Genomic DNA, 19380 nt, shown 5'->3' on the forward strand with positions numbered 1-19380 from the left:
ATTCCCAGGTATTTATTTTTTTGAGGTGATCATGAATGGGGTAGTGTTCTTTATTTCTCTCAGTGGATTTATTACTGATGTATAGGAATTGATTTATGGATATTGATATTTATATCCTGCTACTTTGCTGAATTCATTTATTAGTTCTAGAAGATTTTTGGTGGAATTTTTTGGATCCTCCAAATATAGAATAATACCATCGGCAAATAATGATAGTTTGAGTACTTTTTTACCTATTTGTAAGTTGTTTGTATTTTATGATTTTGAGGTATGTTCCTACTATCCCTAGTTTTTCTAGTGTTTTGAACATGAAGGGGTGCTATATTTTGTCAAATTTTTTTCTGCATCTTTTGAGATGATCATATGATTCTTGTTTTTAAGTCTATTGATATGATGAATTATATTTATTGATTTCTGTATGTTGAACCAACCCTGCATCCTGGGATGAGCCTGACTTGATCATTGTGCACCATCTTTTTAATGTTTTTGAATGTGAGTTGCCAGAATTTTATTGAGAATTTTTGCATCTATGTTCATCAGAGATATTAGTCTGAAGTTTTCTTTCCTTGATGTGTCTTTGTCTGGTTTTGGTATCAGGGTGATATTAGAATGAATTTGGAAGGATTCCCTTCTTTTCTACTTCATGGGGTAATTGAGAAGTATTGGTGTTAATTCTTCTTTGAAGGTCTTGTAGAACTCGGCTGAGAGTCCTTCTGGTCATGGGCTTTTCTTAATGGGTAGGCTTTTAATGGCATTTTCTATTTCATTACTTGAAATTGTTCTGTTTAAATCATGTATGATCTTCTGACTCATTTTAGGTAGGTCATATGTCTCTAGAGATTTGTCAAATGTCTTCAATATTTTCTCTTTCATTGGAGTATAAATTTTCATAATGGTTTCTAAGTATCTTCTGTATTTCAGTTGCATCCATTGTGATATTTCCTTTTTCATCATGTATTTAGTAATTTGGGTTTTCTTTATTTTTCTCTTTGTTAGTGTGGCTAGGAGTTTATCAATTTTACTGATTTTTTCAAAGAACCAACTTTTCGTTTTGCCAATTTTTTTCAATTGTTTCTTTTGTTCCAATTTAATTGATTTCAGCTCTGATTTTAATTATTTCCTGTCTTCTACTGTTTTTGGTATTGATTTGCTCTTCTTTTATAGGGCTTTTAGATGTAATGCTAGGTCATTTATTTGCTAGCTTTTTATTCTTTTAATAAATGAGCTCAATGCAATCATCATTCCTCTTAGTACTGCCTTCATAGAGTCCTAGAGATTTTGGTATGTTGTATCAGTATTCTCATTTACCTCTAAGTATTTTTTCATTTCATCCTTGATTTCTTCTACTATCCATTCATCATTCAATAGTGTATTATTTAGTTTCCATGTGTTGGAGTAGCTTCTGTTTTTTATTTTATCATTGATTTCTAATTTGAGTCCATTATGATATGATAGAATGCAGGGTATTATTTCCATTTTTTTGTATTTACTAAGAGTTGCTTTGTGGCATAAGATATGGTCTATTTTTGAGAAGGATCTGTGTGCTGCTGAGAAAACAGTATATTCACTCGCAGATGTTCTGGAGGTCCAGGATCAGGTAGTTCAATTTCTGGGACCGCTGGTGAAGGCACCAGATGGCAATGGTGGGGAGTATGTGGTGGGAGCAAAATAATTATATTCAGGCAGCAGAAAGAAAGAATGAGAGACCAGATCCGGGTCCCATACCCCCCATCAAGGGTACAATCTCAGTGATCTAAGAACCTTCCATAGGATCCACCTCTTTTTTTTTTTAATTTTTATTGGTTCTTTTAGTTATACATAACATTAGGATTCATTTTGATATATTATAAAAGCATGGAATATAATTTGCTCTAATTCTGTCCCCAGTACTTCCCCTGTCCCTTTCCTCCACACAACTGATCTTTCTGCTATTTACTTGTAGTTTTTTTAAAATTAGTGTCTTGTGAGTGCACATGGTGGTGAAATTCACTGTGGTATATCATATGTGTACACAGGGAAGTAAAGTCGAATTCACTCCATTGTCTTTCCTCATCCTGTCCTTCCTCCCTCTCCCTCAATCCCCTCCCTCTACTCCACTGATCTTCTATTTTGATGGCAATCACCCCTCCCTTTTTTCCTTTCTCCACCCGCCTCCTGCCTTCCTTATTTTGGACTAGCTTCTGTATATCAGAGAAAACATTCAGCCTTTGACTTTCTGGGTCTGGTTTATTTCACCTAGCATGATAGTCTCCAGTTCCGTCCATTTATCAGCAAATGCCATAATTTATTCCTTTTTTTTTTTTACATCACCAGGCCCTTTTATGTTTTATTTTGAGACAGGATCTCACTGAGTTGCTTAGGGCCTTGCTAGTTGCTGAGACTGACTTTGAACTTGCATTTCTCTTGCCTCAGCCTCCGGAGCTGCTGGGGTACAGGTGTGTGCCACTATGCCCAGCTCATTCTTTTTTTAATGGCTGAGGAATATTTCATTATGTATATATACCACATTTTCTTTATCCTTTCATCTGTTGAAGGTCACCTAGTTTGGTTCCACAGTTTTGCTGTTGCAAATTGAGCTGCTGTAAATATCGCTGTGGCTAACATCTCTGTAGTATGCTGATCTTTTGGAAATATACCAAGGAGTGGGATAACTGGGTCAAATGGTGGTTCCATTCCTAGAATTTTGAGGAATCTCCATACTGATTTCCAGAGTGGTTGCACCAATTTGCAGTCTCACCAAAAATATAAGAGTGTGCCTTTTCCCCACATTTTTGCCAACACTTATTATTTATCTTCTTGATGATTCCCATTCTGACTGGAGTAAAATGAAATCTCAGTGTGGTTTCGATTTGCATTTTCCTGATTGCTAGAGATGTTGAACATTTGTTTCACATATTTGTGGCTGTTTGTATTTCTTCTTTTGAGAAGTGTCTGTTTAGTTATTTTATCCATTTATTTATTGAGTTATTTGGTTTTTTGCTGTTACCATTTTTGAGTTCTTTATATATTCTGGATATTAATACCCTATCTGAGGAGCACGTGGCAAAGATCTTCTCCCACTCTGTAGGCTCTGTCTACACACTTGTTTCCCTAGATGTGCAGAAATTTTTAAAAATTTGATGCCAATCCCACTTATTGATTTTTGGTTTTACTTCTTGCACTTTAGGGGTCTTGCTAAGGAAGTTGGTTCCTGTGCCAACATTTTAGAGTGTTGGGCCTATATTTTCTTCTAAGCAATTGCAGAGATTATGGTCTGATTCTTAGGTCTTTGATCCACTTTGAGTTGTGCAGGTTGAGAGATAGGGGTTAAATTTCATTCTTCAACATGCGGCTATCCAGGTTTCCCAGTACCATTTGTTTAAAAGACTATCTTTTCTCCAACATGCTTTTGCCTCCTTTGTTTAGTATTAGATAACTGTATTTATGTGTGTCTGTCTGTGTCTTCTCTTCCATTGGTTCTCCTGTCTGTTTTGGTGCCATTTCATGCTGTTTTTGTGACTGTAGCTCTGTGGTATAATTTGAGGTCTGGTTTATGAGGCCTCCAGCAGCACTCTTTTTGCTCGGGATTGCTTTGGCTATTCTGGGTCTCTTATTCTTCCACATGAATTTTAGGACTGTTTTTCCTACTTCTATGAAGAATGTCATTGGTATTTTGATGGGGATTGTATTGAACGTGTATGTTGCTTTTGGTAGTGTAACCATTTATTATTGTTTTATTAATTCTGCCTATCCAAGAGCACAGGAATTCTTTCCATCTTCTAAGGTCCTCTTCAATTTCTTTCTTCAGTGTTATATAGTTTTCATTGTAGAGGTCTTTCACCTCCTTCATTGCTATTATTATCATCTTTTTAGGTTATTGTGAATGGGATATTTTTTCCTAATTTCTTTTTCAATGGATGCATTATTGGAGCATAGGAAAGTGATTGATTTATGTATGTTGATCTTGTATCCTGCTACTTTACTGAATTTGTTTATTAGCTCTAGAAGTCTTCTGGTGTAGTTTTTTTGGGTATTCTCAATATAGGATTATGTCATCAGCAACAGAGATAATTTGATTTCTTCTTTTCCTATTTGTATCTTTCTAATTTCTTTCTCTTGCCTGATTGCTCTGGTTAGAGTTTCAATGACTATGTTGAATAGGTAGGTCCCAACACCTCCCAGTAGTGCCAGTCTGGGGACAAAACCTTTAAGACTTAGACATTTAGGGGCCACTCTTATAAACTATAGCAACCTCTGAGAACTCACAGAGTAAGTCTGGTCACTTCCTTGGGATAACCCTTCAATTATTTCTTGAAATCATCTCCAGATCAAATAAATCCAGACTTCTTCATAACATAGATTTGAATCTTCTTACATTCCTATTAGCAGCTTGTGAATAAAAAGAGTGATCATTCTCAAGTCAGAAGACGAAAATTCAAATCCTGTTTAATCAGTTATGGCCATTCAAGTCACCCAAATGTGTGTGTGTGTCTCTGTGTGTGTGTGTGTGTGTGTGTACACACATATGCATAACATTTGCAAGCAAATATATCTAGGAAAAGAGTGGTGGCAGGGGATCCTAAGCACCTGGAAAGCTGCCCAGGGCCAAATTCATACTCAGAGCTTCATGTCCAAGATCTAATGTCATCCTCACAACCTTATGAAAGTATTATAACTTCCCTTTCTCATTTTATACATGATAAGATCAAGGCTCAGAGAGGTTAAATAACCTGCCCAAATAATAGAGCTAGTTAGTGGTAATAATTAGTTTTAAAGTGGTCTCTCTGATTTTAATGTTCTGAAATACAGTAACAGTTCACATTGCTGATTCTGCATCCATAGATGGGCATAAATAATAATACTGCTTCCTTAATGATTCTTAATGATGTGGGCATTAAGAGGAAGTGATATGGGCAAAGAGTCTTATGAAAATCTCAAAGCACTATAAATTTTACTTATTTTTTAAAAATTTACTTATTTTATTTCCTTTCTGTTTTCTAGAAAATTAAGGAAATATTTTTGTTTCAGTGCAATTTTAGTTAGGTTAAACAAACAACAGAATTTACTTAGGGGTCATGGGGAAGCTCAAAGAACCCACAAGAATCAATTAACTAAGCCTCTGGGTAGGCAGTGACCAGGGACAGTCTTGGATCTTCGCTGCAGGAATTCTAAAGGTTTGATCTAAAGATTTACTTTTTGCAAAACTCAGCTGCAATGAACCCTACCTAGTCTCTGCTTCTCAAGTCAAAATTCCCAGATCCTGCTAAAGATACTGACTGGCCCAACATAATTACAGGGCATTGACTTCACCTCTGTGTGCACATCTCTGAGAACTGGAGGCAGGTTCAGGGTGGGGGAGTTATTGTGAGCTGGGCAGCTTCTCCAGGTGAGGTCCAGAAAGTGGGCAGGTGATGCCCTTCAGGGGCATTCCTCACAGGCTGTTCGACTTAGGGCAAACATATTTGCTTTGTTGTCTACCTCTTGCACTAGAATGTAAATTTCCCTAAGGAAGGAAGTCTATCTGTGTTCACCATTTTAACATTAGCACATAGCACAGCACCAGGCATATGGCACTAACTCCATGAATAAGTGTGGAAAAGGTGTTTGTTTGGATGTGGACACAAATTAAATCACCGGTTCGTTCTCTCCTCCTCCTCCTCCTCTTCCTTCTTCCCTTTGACAATTTTTTCAGCAAGTATTTCTTGAGTCCCTGCCATGTGTCAGCAACTGTATCAGGTACTGGGATATAGCAGATTGGGCTTTAGTTACATTCTCCTTCTCACCTATCTCATCAATTCTCTCTGTATTTCTCTTTTTGTCCCACTGTGAACAGTCTTTCTCCATGAGGCAGGGACAATGGCTACCTGTGGCCACTGGTACATATCCTTCCATCTTCATTACTTAAAACAGTAAGAATCTTACCGAGCTAGACATTTGTATTCTGGGAAGCGGTGGAAAAGACATTAATGGGTAGGACTAATTGAGACAGAGGAAAGGGGCATCAACCTGGGTTCCATAGTGGAGGACTTGCCCTAAGATTGGCAGCTCTGCTAGAATGATAGGCCTGGAGTGGAGAATAGTAGCCCTTCTAAGGGAGCCAGGCAGACTAAACCAACAGATATCCCCTCCAGGAGCAGAGGGACACAGGGTTCTTTGCATGCCTGCTGCCTGGGCACACTGTCATCTCCACTCTTTCTCGTGGCCTGGATTCCTCAGTATGATTGAGACTCTATCATGAATTGATCATTACAGGCTTGGTATCTGTGGGCAGAACATTTATTTTATTTCCTTTCCTGGGACTTGGATAATTAAGTCAATTCAGTAAATATTTATGGAGCACCTTCTATGTCTATACAACTTGTGAAAAAGCAAGGATAGAAATAAAAAAGAGAGAAAACCCCCTGACATATGGATAGTCTGAATATGGGATACACTATGGTATTTTAAAAAGACATCAGTCATAACTAATATATATCTGGGGAAAGCAACTGTTTCAGAAGATGTGGAAGAAAGGAAGGGAGTGATGTTGAGTCCCACTGTGTACTGAGTTCTATCCTAGGAGCATTCATGTGTTCATGTGCCACTGAAGCCAGAATTGGGGACAGGCAGTTAGTGTAGAAATAGGAGATCGGTCAAATCGAGGAAATGGATGCCACAAAAGCCATCTGCCTCTGGAAGTTGTAGACTGACTGCCCCTGGGAGAATGGAATGTCAAGGATCTCTGGAGCCCATTGATTGCCAAATTTACCTGCCCTTATCAAGGACTGCAAGCAAGGAGCTGCTAATTAATGCCCCCTTGGACCCTTGCCTGGCTGAATCACTTTGGCCCTCCCCCCTGCCCATTCTGCTTCTCACTTTTTACATCTCACCTCCAAAACCAGGTCTAATCACATAGGCAGGAAGGAGAGATAGCGGGGGAAAAAACTGGAGGACAAAAGAGACCTCAGCCTATGAAAGATGTAGGGTGTGCTCACTTTTTGGGACTTTAGAACATCAGCCATGGTCCATCCCCTTCTTCCTCCCAGGAGAAATCCGTATTATTACCTTTAAATAAAACCTGCTTAATATGCTTGCCCTCCCATGCTTCTCTAGTGTTCAAACTTCAACCTTAGAGGGAGCAGAACTCCTCACCATAGGGCGGTATCAACCACTAGGTGCCCGGCATTGTAGTGGCTGAGACAGAGCAGTGGAAAGAACTGAAGAGAAGAAAAGCCATGCGTGTGTCAAGGTTACACATCTGAAGGGAAAACAGACAATACACACAGTCAGGAAGTGTACTCTATAGCTAATTAAAGATGGTATATGGGACAGTGAAAAACCAGGAGAGGAGAAAGGATCTACTGGGGAGACAACTTGTGGTTTTGGATAGCGTGGTCAGCAGAGATACTTGCCAGGACCTAAAGAAGGCGAGAGGTGAGTCTTAAGGGGACACCAGGTGTCACCTGAAGATGTGAAAACCTGGAGCATCTGAGAGACAGCAAGCAACCTGTGCACCTGTAAGGGAGTCATCCAGGGGAGCAGAGGATGAGGTCAGATATGAGCTGGAGTGGGGTCAGGGTCCTGGGAAGATCAAGCCAGGTCTTGCAGGGCACAGGGAGGACTTTGGCTTTGATTTGGAAGTTTTTGAGTAGAATGACATGACTTGGCTCCCATGAGTTATGTCATTCCGAATTTTCAAAAGTCCCGAGAATCTGATATTATTGGTCTGGGTTTGTGATAAGAAATTAGGATGAAAGAGGGCATATAACTTGCCCTGCATCAATTAGTCAGTTTTGCAGTTGGGTTTCAAACACTGATATTTCTGATGGCAGTGGTCTTTCCATTAGACCACACTGCCTCCCTCAACCAGTATCTGCCTTGTTTGGTTCTGGTTGAATGGTTAAAGACCCTACTTTGCATATCTTCATTTTCAATATTATAGCAAACCATTAATGAAATTTTCTCAAAAGCACCCAAATAATTATCCTCAATTGTGAATTTCAAAGAATTCTTATGTATTTTGTAATCTAAAATTATATTTATAAATTTTCTTTGTAGTCTTTGTCATACACACATGTATCATCTAAAGCTTTACTACCTCTGAGGTTCTGATCATTTTCTGTACAATGGTTAAAATTCTCTTTCTTGATTTTCTTGGTAAAGTTGGTAGTTCTCCCCTTGGTTGTAGAATTGCATGTGTTTCTCAGGACTCTCAGAAGACTCAACTGTGATTCTGTGTGTACCTATCTGCCCAACTTGCTTGCTAAACTCTGGCTCTTTAGGGACTGGGATCGCATCAGTGGTAAGTAAATAGCCTTGGGGTGTTTGTCCAGCCCAGAACCTAATGATTCTTCCATCTTATTCTGTTCCTCATCCACACCCTACTTGAACAATGTGTCTCCATTCCAGTGTCAGTGTTATTTGGACCAGGGATGGTTTCTTGACCCAAGCAAACTCATTCAGATGACCTTCTGGAACTGATAGGTGGCCCTAGAGATTCTGGCTCTGTCTATTCTGGACTCTTAAGAGAGGAAACGTAAACTTGGGAGCATTGCTATGGCCACGTTCTGCCTGCCTTGTGGACTGGACAGAATGGAAAGCTGGTTGTTGAGACAGAAGTGAGGTGCAGAGAAGGGCAGAGACTCAGAGCAGACAAAGCCCTGTCCAGGTTGCTGACTGATCTCTATTTCCTGGGTTTAGCCTTTCAAAGGGCTTGTTGAACTCTAGCCTTGAGGATCCACAAAACCTTATATTCTTATGATAAATGTCTCCCTTTTTCTTTGCTTTTACTATTTTGAGATGGTTTCTGTTCTTTACAACCCAGGAGTCCTAAATAATCCTGTGACTAGCTCACCTGCATAACCTCAGGGCCCAGCACAGTGTCTCACTCACGGACGATCTCGGGGTGGCATTCTGTGAAACTGGCTTCAAACGCCAACTCCACAGCTTATCTTGCTGCACCACTTTGAGCCTTCATTTCCTCCTCTGAAAACAAGGATTATAAAGTCTTCCTAGCAGGGTTGTTGTAGGATTAAAAGAAAGGGTATGACATGTATTAGTTGTGGCACAGGTCTTGGCAGTGGCTATTACCGATGCATGTCATGGAACTCGTGGAAGAAGAGATGATTCTCACTGTCCTCCTTGCTTCTTCCAGTATGACAGCTGATGTATGAATGAGTTTGGGCTGCAGAGTCTGACGCCAGGTGCCTGGTTCTCAGACCCAACCATTTACTGGCCATGTCAACCTGGACGAGTTATTTGACTTATTAAAAAACATGGTTTCCACATCTAAATTTGCCCTTTCCCCATCTTTAGCAATGCAAGCATATAAGTTTTAGCCAATTCTGATCTTCAGGTATCCAGTTTGGCCTGAAAGATGAAAAGTTTGGATCCCAGCATTAATTCTGTCACTGGCTGTGTAACCTTGAGCAAGTCATAAAATCTCTGTGGGCCTAAGAATTAGCAAAGTGCTCATTTACAAAGCAGATCTGGTCTCTGTCCTGACTGTACCACAAGATCATCGAGGCAAGATCATCTAGGGTCACAAAGAAATGGTGCATTATTTTGTATACTGTAATGTGCTTTATGCATGTGAATGAAATACTCTGAATATCAGATGCTTGCCTGTCTCCAATGGTAACTTACTTTCCTCATCTGTAAAACAGAATTTAAAAATGCTGGCATTGCTATTGTATGAAACTGAATTAAAATAATGTATGTGTGTCAATCAGCTTTTCATTGCTGTGACAAAATAGCTGAAATACTCAAAAGCAGGAAAGCGGTCTGGGGATGTGGCTCAGTGGCAGAGTGCTTACTCAGCATGTGTGAGAGGCCCTGGGTTATGCTCATGGATTCCAGACTTCCATCCCTGGTCAAGTTGACTGTTGCTCTTGGGCCTGTTATGATTTAGATATGAGGTGTTCCCCAAAGCCCTGTTAGTATAGGAATACTCAGAGGTAAAATGATGGCATTATGAGAACTGTAGTATAATCAGTCCATCCTAGTTTGAATGGACTGACCGGGTAGTACCTGTAGGCAGGTAGGGGTTGGCCAGAGGAGGTGGTCATTGGGGGCATGCGTTGGAAGGGTGCATCTTCCCTAAGACCCCTTTTCTCCCTCCCCACCCTGCTGCTTCCTGAACCCTGCCATGGTCTGAGTAGCCTTCCTCTACTGGCCCCTTCTCCCATGATATGCTGCTTCACCTTGGGGCCAAAGCAGTGGAGTCTTCCATCTATGAGACTGATTACTGAGACCTTTGAAACTGAGAGTCCCAAATAAGCTTCTCTTCCTCTGACTAACACAGCCTATAACGAGGCCATATATCAGGCCTGTGAGCGTGTGGTACAGAAAATCTGCTCACCTTAGAGCAGCCAGGAAGTGAAGAGAGAGAGAGAGGAGGGGCCGGGGTCTCAGTGTTCACACATCCTTCCACTAGGCCCCACCTCCTAAGAGTTCTGCTGACTGCCGATACCACAGGCTGCCTACCAGGTCTTCATTCAACACATGGCCTCTGGGGACATTTAAGATCTACACCGCAACAGGATGAAAACACAATTCCAGTGTCTGGCACTTCCTTGTAACCTAATATATGATGATTTGCCTTTCTCCTTTAGATTTTAGGAAGTGGTTTGCTACCTTATTTTTTTTCCTTCTTTTTACTTTTTAAACTTGAACCTCAGCCTGGTCTTGGAATTAAAGCAGTGTGTTGTTATGCCCATTTCATAGCCTTGTAAGTTGAGGCTCTGGGATATTAAGCGACTATGTAAGGTGGTATAGCAGTAGGAGAGATGGAACTGTGCAGTCATTCTCCATTCATCCCCTATAGCAGGTGAGGAAGTGTGCTCTGGAGCCAGCCTGCCTATGGTTTCTATCCAAGCTCCCATATACTAGCTTGGTAACGTGGGCAAGTTACTCAACCTCTCTGTGCCATGTTTTCCTGATATTCAAAATGCGGGAGGGGTATTTACTCCTGCAAAATCGCACCTACCTCCTAGGGTGGGGAGGAGGATTAAGGTAATATAATACTTAGCATGTGCCTCAGGCATGGTAACTGTTCCAAGGTGTAGGCACAGTGGGCAGGGAAGACATGAAAGTAGAAGGCCCTGGGATCAAGTCTGGGCTCAGGCTCTTAGAATTGTGTTGTTTGTGCAGGCCACGAAACCTCTCTCCTTGTTGATAATGTGGATAGAGAATGCCTATCCTGGAAAGATCTGGAGCCAGATATATAGATACATGTGCTTGGCACATGTGGATACTTAAAAAATGTAAGGCTGCGGGTGTAGCTCAGTGGTGAGTGCTTGCCTGGCTTGTAAGAGGCCCTGGCTTCAGTCCCCAACACTGTAAAAAAAAATGCAGTAAGGAGTGAGGCAGTTGCCCGGAGGTGGCAGGAACAATAGCGGGGAGTCGAGAACATGGTGCGCGTGGGTCTGTCTTGAGGAGGGATGAGGAGCCAGGAATGAGAGTAAGGACACGGAAAGGTCTGGACGATGGAGGGCTCTGAGCAGCGGGGACTCGGTGCATGCTCCCACGCAGGTAAGGTGCGAGCAGAGCTTCCCTGCCGCGGGACCACCCTGGCAGCTCGGAGGATGGACTGGAACCCATGTGTACAGCGCAGGGGCTCCGTTAGGGGCTGTCATGGGTGGGGGCTGATGGTGGCCTGGAGGAGGGCCAAGGCTGTAGAATGGCTTCTGCATCTTCTAACCACGAGCTGATATTTGTTGAGGGCTCATGGTTACAAGTGCTTTGCAATATTAACTTGATGTGGGGCGATGAATCAGTTATGTGTGTGTGTTGAAGACATCAGGGCCTGTGAGAGGCTGTGGACCATGGGGCAGATGGGTGCACTGCACAGGTGTGTGGAGCTCAGAGGTTGTGCTGGACGTGGAGGTTTGAGCTTCCACACTGTTTTGGGAACCACGGAGTCAGGGAGGGACAGAAGCTTCTCAGGGGCATCTGAAGAGTGGTGAGGGTCAGTCTGGGCACATGGACCTTTGCAGACTTGTCTTCAGGGTTCCAAGCCTGTTTTGGTGCTAGTGCCTGCACTGAAAGGAGGAAGGCTTGGGCAGTCAGCAGGAAGCGTGCCTCTGGGGACCTCTAGTTCCCACCTGTAGGGGAGTTAAGGACTTCCCATGGTTTGCACATGAAATGGCAGCACACCCAATCCCATCCAGCTGGGGACAGGAATGTGGTATGTGGGCTGTGTCAGGTTGGACCCAGGTTCCTCAGTGAGTCTTCTTAGTACCTGGGCCTTAGGGGTAAGGGTACCCACGCTCTGCAGCCACCTGCCTCAGATCCCCCCTCCTCCCTTGCTTTTTCTTCACCTGCTTTTCTCCCTGCTGCTCTTCCTGTCTCTGTCCCACTGTCCTCCTCCTCCTCCTCCTCCTCTTTCCCTCTGTGTCTCTCTGTCTCTCTTTCCTTCCCTCTCTTGGTCTGCCTCCATCTCTCCCCCTGTCTCTGACTCTTTTGTCTCTGATTACTTCACTGTGTCTATCAGTCTGACTGCTTCTGCTGCTTCTCTGTGTCTCTGTGCTGGTTTTTCTCTCTGTTTCTGTCTCTCTATCTCTGCATCACTGCCTTTGTCTCTCCCCATCTCTTTTCTTTGCATCTGCCTGTGCCCCTACCTCTGTGTTTTCTTTCTGTTCTTCCCCTCCTCCCTCCCCCTCTTCTGCCTCTAGGAAGAGGGCAGAGATCACTGGGTAGGATTGGATGTCATTAAATGCACAAAAGGAGAAAGGACTCCTTTTCTCCTGCTTGCCCCTGGGGAATGCCTAACAATGAGAGACACTTTGGTGGGTAATCGATAGGAACAAGATGCAACCAGACATCTATGTTGGACAGCCGCTGCCAGCAGTTCCCTCTGACCGGAGCCCCTGGGAATGACTGGCCTCTCGACCAGGCTCAAACAGAGTGTATCACAGCGCAGAAGACTTGAAGTGTGAGCCCAGCACATCTGACCTGGGGGTGCCTCATTTCCATCCACTCCCCCTCCCTCACCTACCCCTCAGTACTACTTCAGGAATATGATGAATAGAAAGAGAAACTGTAATACACAGGGCATAGATTGTAGCCAGCATAGGTTGTAGGGTTGGCAAAAAACACGGGCTCTACCTGGATCAATACTCTTAATCTTTCTGAGCTCCAGTTTTCTGATGTGTAAATCACGGAAACTCTCATACCTAAGATCCATTCAGACAGCCAGTTTTCTTTTTGAATAGCAAATTTGGTCAGCTCTCAACCCCACAACTTAGACTCCTGTACCAAAGATCACATTTGTCTTTTTCATTGTTACATTTCAGCACCAAGCTCCCAAGGAGGTGCTTAACGAGTGTGTGTGATATCAGACACATTAGTTGTTCCATAAGTGATTATCCAGCAAGTGAACCTAGTTGCTTCTAGACCTGTGGTAGCTGGCTAGCTTCACATTTCTGTCTCTGATTTCTCAAGACTTGAGTTCTAGACTAGACCCTAGATCTTTGTCCTTCCTGGGCAGCCCTATCTTCCTTTCTGTGCATTCCTGGTCTCTGTGTGTGGCCATCTGATATTAGGAGGGTGAGGGAGAAGGTAGTGAGTCATGCAGGCAGGAGTTTAGAGCACTGGCCCCTTGGATGTGACCAAGCCAGCAGAGGAGGGCACATATGATATCATTGAAAGTCAAGGAAGCAAGAGACTTTAGAGATCATCAAGTCTACTCATCATCTCCCATTTTACATGGTAAAACTGTGCCCAGAGAAAGGGGTCACTTTTGTCTCTATGACAGAGAGTTGGGCAGCAGAGATGAGAGTTCTTTAGTCTCTTAAAGTTCATCAAACATTATCCTTGGTCTGTGTTCCACATGCCCTTATGCACTGGAGACTGCAAGTCCCGTGAATCCCATGCTTCATTCTGTGAGGAATGGAGCTCACCTATCCTTCCCCCTCCTCCCACATGCAGTCCCCATGGGAGCCATCTCAGCCTGACCACAGGCAAACAACCAGCTGCCAGCAGTTGCTTCTTGGCGTTCTCATGCCTGCTTGTTCTTCCAGGTCCACCAGAGGATCAGAAGCCTTCCAGGACTCCTCCATGCTGAGGAAAGTGTGCCTTTTTTGCTCTGTCTGGATCCTGTGCATATCTTTGCTTTCAACTTTCCATATTTGTTTTTAAATCAGCTTTATGATATATAATTTATATGCAATAAAATTCACTAATGTGTACAATTCAGTGAGTTTGGGCAAATATGTACCGTAATAAAACCACAATTAGAATAGAGAACACTTTTGTTTTCGCCCAAAGTATTCTCATACTCCCTTGTAGTGGATTCCCCATAGCCAGCCCCAGGCAATCATGGATCCAATTTTAGCTGCTATACTTTTGCTTTTCCTAGAATTTATATAATTAGAATCATTTTGTATTTGGTTACTTTCACTTAGCATTGTGTGTTTGTGATTCATCAGCGTTGTTACATGTATTAACAGTTTCTTCATTCTTATTACACTAAAATGGTTATCCAGTTGTTCCAGCACCATTTAATTAAATGGGAATTCTTTCCCATTGTGTAGATATACTGCCATTTGGGCCATTTTTACTTATTGGTTATTGTGAGTATGAGCAGCTATGAACATTCAAATATAAGTCCTTTTATTTTATATGCTTTAATTTCTCTTGAATAAATAGGACTAGATTGCTATGCCATATCTAAGTATATGTTTAACCTTGAAAGAAACTAACAAATAGTTTCAAAGTGTTGTACTGTTCTCCATTAGTACTGGCAAAGCATGGGAATTGCAGTTACTTCACATTGCTGCCCCCACACTTATTATTATCAGTCTCTTTATTTTTAACTCTGCTGAGGTGCAATAGTATCTCATTATGGTTTGACTAGTGATGTTGAGCATCTTTTCTTTGGTGAAGTATGTGTTCAAATCTGTTGTCTATTTTATCAGGTTAGTTGCATTTTTATTACTAACTTGCAAGTATTATTTTCATATTTTTTATTTTGAAAATTTCCTTTTAAATGACAAATGATAATTGCATGTTTATTTCTGGGATATGGTGCAAACAATGGAATACAATGTAAGTACATGTGGACTGATTAACTGATTAGCAAACCACCTCACATATCTTCGTGTGTATGTATGTGTGTGTGTGTGTGTGTGTGTGTGTGTGTGTGTGTGTTGCTGAAAAAATGTAAAATGTACTCAGCAATTTTGAAACACATATTGCATTATTATTTATTTTAGTTACCATTCTGTATCTTAGATCATCGTAACTTATTCCTCTCGTCTAATAGAAACTTGGTACTTCTTGACTAACATCTCTCCTTTCCTTTTCCACCTCCCTCTACCAACCATCTCCTGGTAATCACCATTCTATTCATTATTTCTATGAGTTCAGCTTTTTCCACATGTGAGATCACATTTCATAATACAAGTCTTATGATGAATATGTTTTGCAAATATTTTCTCCCAGTCTATGACTTAGCTTTTCAAGGCAAGGACAGAACTACTTCATCAGGACCAGACCTGAGGTTAGTTCATCATTGCTCTGGGCCTCAATTTTCCCATTTGTAGAATGGTGCTCAAAATGGATCTACTTCTTAGAGTGAGAATTCAAAGTGATAGTGCATGTAAAACTTTGCATAATGCCTAGAACTTAATGAGGGTTTGAAAATCATCAACAAATTGTTATTGTTTGATTTTTATTCATTCCATTTCTGCTCACTCAAGACAGTCCTTTTCGGGCACTACTTCATATAATCTGCAGCTGGTAGCTGGAAATAACTGGAACTCAGGAAAGCAGTCTGGACTGGAACTAAGGATTTGGGAGTAATTATCATCGAGCTATCATCCAAAGTTCTGAGCCTGGCTGAACTCACTGAGTCAGGGTACATATATTGGGATGAAATGGTCATGACTGAAAACCTGAGCAATCCAAGCCCCTCAGGGATGGGCAAAGAAAGAGAGACTTATGGAGATTGTTTAGCATGAGAGGAGGAAGAAAGCCAGGAGAGAATAGAATCATAGATACCAAGGAATCAGTAAATTTCAAGCTGGTGGAATCACTAACAGTGGTTTTCAGTTTCCCCCAGAGGTACACGTTGAAGGCTTAGTCCCAAACCAAAGGTGCTATTGGGAGGCAACAAAACCTCTAGGAGGTGGGCTAGTGGAAGGAAGGTAAGTCTTTGGAATATGTCTGTGAAGGAGGTATTGGGACCCCAGCCCCTTCCTGTCTCTCTCTTTTGCTTCCTGAATGTCATGAAGTGAGCAGTTTCTCTGCCACACACTCCCACCATGATGTACTGCCACATGACAGGCCTGAAAGCAAAGAAGCCAACTGACCATGAACTTAAGCCTCTGAAATTGTGACTCCAAATAAGCTTTTCAACTTTATAAGTTGATTAACTCAGGTATTTTGTCACAGTGATGGAAAACTGGCTAACACAAATGTCAGTGCTCTAGAGGTGAGCCCTGATGAAGGGAATTGTGTTAGCTAAGAGCAGAGAGTATCCTTAGACACTGAGCAGGTGCTTTCAATGGAGAGGTGGGCAGGAAGTCCAATGATAGGGGATTAAGAAGTAAGCAGGTGGTTAGGTTTGGGGAGTATATACTTTATTCTCCCCTCCTTTCAAGAGAGGAAATGGTAGCTTTCGTTCCAGGGTAGAAAGGGGGAAGTTTTCTTTTTACGGTGTGGGAGAGATTCTAGGCATGTTCTCATACAGATGAGACAGAACTGATAGAGTAGATGATAATCAAGAGTGTAAGATCCCTAAGATAATGGGAAGGGATGAATGGCTTCTAGAGTATAGAATCAGCCTAGGTGGGGGAATGTGATGATGTTATACTGTGTCAACTGGCTGAGATAGAGCAATGTTTCAATTATAGTTATGGGTTAGAGTGAACTAAAGGAGACAGGGCACGAGATTTGGGAGACCAAAGAAAAGCAGCTGCCATTACCCAGCCTCTAAAGGTCATTATGCTTACATATGGTGAGATACACATGCAGAAGTGCAGGCAGACTTCAGCTTGTTTTTAGTCTATTGGAGTGAAAATTTGATGCAGAAATGCCAGAAAATTCCATCTTATATTTATTGCTCTCAACTCCATGCTTAGCCCTTTCCTGCCTGCCTGAACCCTCAACGATAATCAGACCTGTGAACAACAATCTTTCAAAGACTTTTCCACCAACTTTCTTTGGCAGATCCACTCCAATAGCAGTCTGTGCCTGGCTACCCATATTCCTTTTTGAGATCCAATTTGCCTATCCATCTCAGTATTTTAGAAGGGCTGATTATTGACTTTTACTTGATATTCCAACTCCCATTTCAGGACTCTTATTTCTTCAGTTCTACCATAGTTATAGATTGAGTTATTCCTATGAATCCTTCAATCCAGAATGCACATAGTTTCCACTTTTCCAATTAAGCCAGTACTAATAAGGGTTGAAGAGGTATTCCTACTCAGACTGAGAGAAAGCCCTAGAAGTGAGTGTAGGAAAAGAGACAGTGTAGATGTCAAAGGAATTTTGGTCTCATGGTCTTGGGTCCTTTGAAGACACCAGGAACCAGGTTAAATGCAGGAAAAATTTAGGGTTAGGGTAGAGTTTGAAGCTTGAAAAAGTTGGAAAAGCTCTAGAAATCATGTTATTTATTATAAGTGGAATAAAGAGTAGACAGAATCAGTTGTTGGGCAAGACAAAGGATTGGAAGGTGGCCTGGAGGAGGCATGAATTTAAGCCTTAGCTCTACTTCCTCAGCTCTGTAGCCTTAAATAAGTCCATGTTTTCCTTTTTGTGGCCATGATTTGTCTGTTAGTTTTCACCTTTCCTCTGCTTTGCTCCACATTTCAGGAAACTACATTCCCTAAGCTCCCAGCTGGCTTCCAAATAAGCCTGGTCAGTGCATGGCACTTGGAGAAAGCTGGAGGAGGGGAGGGTGGAAGCCAGGCTCTCTGAGATTTCTGGTCCCACAGCATCTCCTCTATGGCTCCAGCTCTGAAGGGCCTCTTCCTCAGGGCCCAACTCCTGGCAGGCTGGACATTCCCTTGTAGTTCTAGCTCCAGCCAGAAGACCTGGAAATGATAGCAATTTCCTGCTACTACTACCTTTTTGGTTATAACTTCCCTCTGTTTGAAATACTAGAGTGAATTTTATTTCAGTGACTGAAACATTTGTTTGCACAATAGGACAGATGTTGCCTATGTCCCAGGGTTATTGTGAGGCCACAGATGTGTCCTTAGAGCATATGAGAGAAGGCAGGAAGCTGCTATGTTAACTTAGACACACCCTTGGAGGGAGCCACCCCTGAGTCAATCTCACTGCAGGCTAGACACTGTTGTTTGTCGTGCATGATTCTCACTATCTCTGTGACCCTGGGTGACTTACTTTACCTCTATATGCCTCAGTTTCTTCATTTATAAAACAGGAACAATAGAATGGCTAACTCATAAAGTTGTTGGAAGAATGGGAAGAGATACTATGCATAAAAGGTTTAGAACAGAGCCTGGCACATATTAACCACTCAGTGTCGCAGATTTAAGTTGTTATGATTGCCTTTTCATATTATTTTACAAAAAGGGCAAGGGCCCCAAGGATCAGTGAGGTGACATGACTCGCTTATCCTCAGAGATGGTAAGTTATGAAGACTTGATCCCGGGACCCTGTGTCTCCAAAACTGGGCCTTTCCCCCAACACCCCTCCTGCCGTGTGGGTTACCTCCAGTTGTGCAGATACAGCAGCAGCAACTGCTGAATTGAGCAGGTCTCAGCTTCTTTGTTCCCCTCCCCCTCTCTTCTAGAGTTTCTATATTTAAATCCAAGTGAAACCAGTGCAGGGCCCTAAGAACAGGATGGACTTGATCCTGTTAATAAGTCTCTCCAGAGGCCTTGGCCAGCAGAAGGGCAGCTGGAGGGTCACAGAGGAGGGCAGATGCTGGCTGGGAGGCAAGGGTGTGATGGTGGTGATAGTGATGTGTGTGTGTCCTTCAAGAGAAGCTGTGTACATTCTGGAAGCTTTTTATTACCAACAGATAGCTCCCAGTTCTGCTTTCCCTCCCCCAGCCCCTCCTCAGCCCAAAATCTATTGAGCTGTGTTGGAGGCAAAGGATATTTTCAGCCCTGCTGGGACCCTTAGGGAAATGGCTACCATGGAAAAGAACCAGGGGGCTACGTAGGACTTTGAACTCTTCCCCTTGCATCTGCCCCTCCATCCTCCCAAGTGCTACTGCCCAGCAGGCAGTTACCACTTCACAAACTCAGAGAGCAGGTTTGCTTCAAGGCTGACATTGACCTAAACAACCTCCTCCTTGTTTTTTTGCAAATAGTAATTTCGTATCTTTGGAATTCAATTTATAGCTATAACCAACTCTTCCCTTCTCCTACCCTCTCCTCCCTCCCCCGCCAGCACTGGGTTTGGTGTTCTACTGGACACACTGCAGAAGACCAGCAGAGGTAA

This window comes from Sciurus carolinensis, chromosome 1 (genome assembly GCF_902686445.1).
Source record: "Sciurus carolinensis chromosome 1, mSciCar1.2, whole genome shotgun sequence".
Taxonomy (NCBI): Eukaryota; Metazoa; Chordata; class Mammalia; order Rodentia; family Sciuridae; genus Sciurus; species Sciurus carolinensis.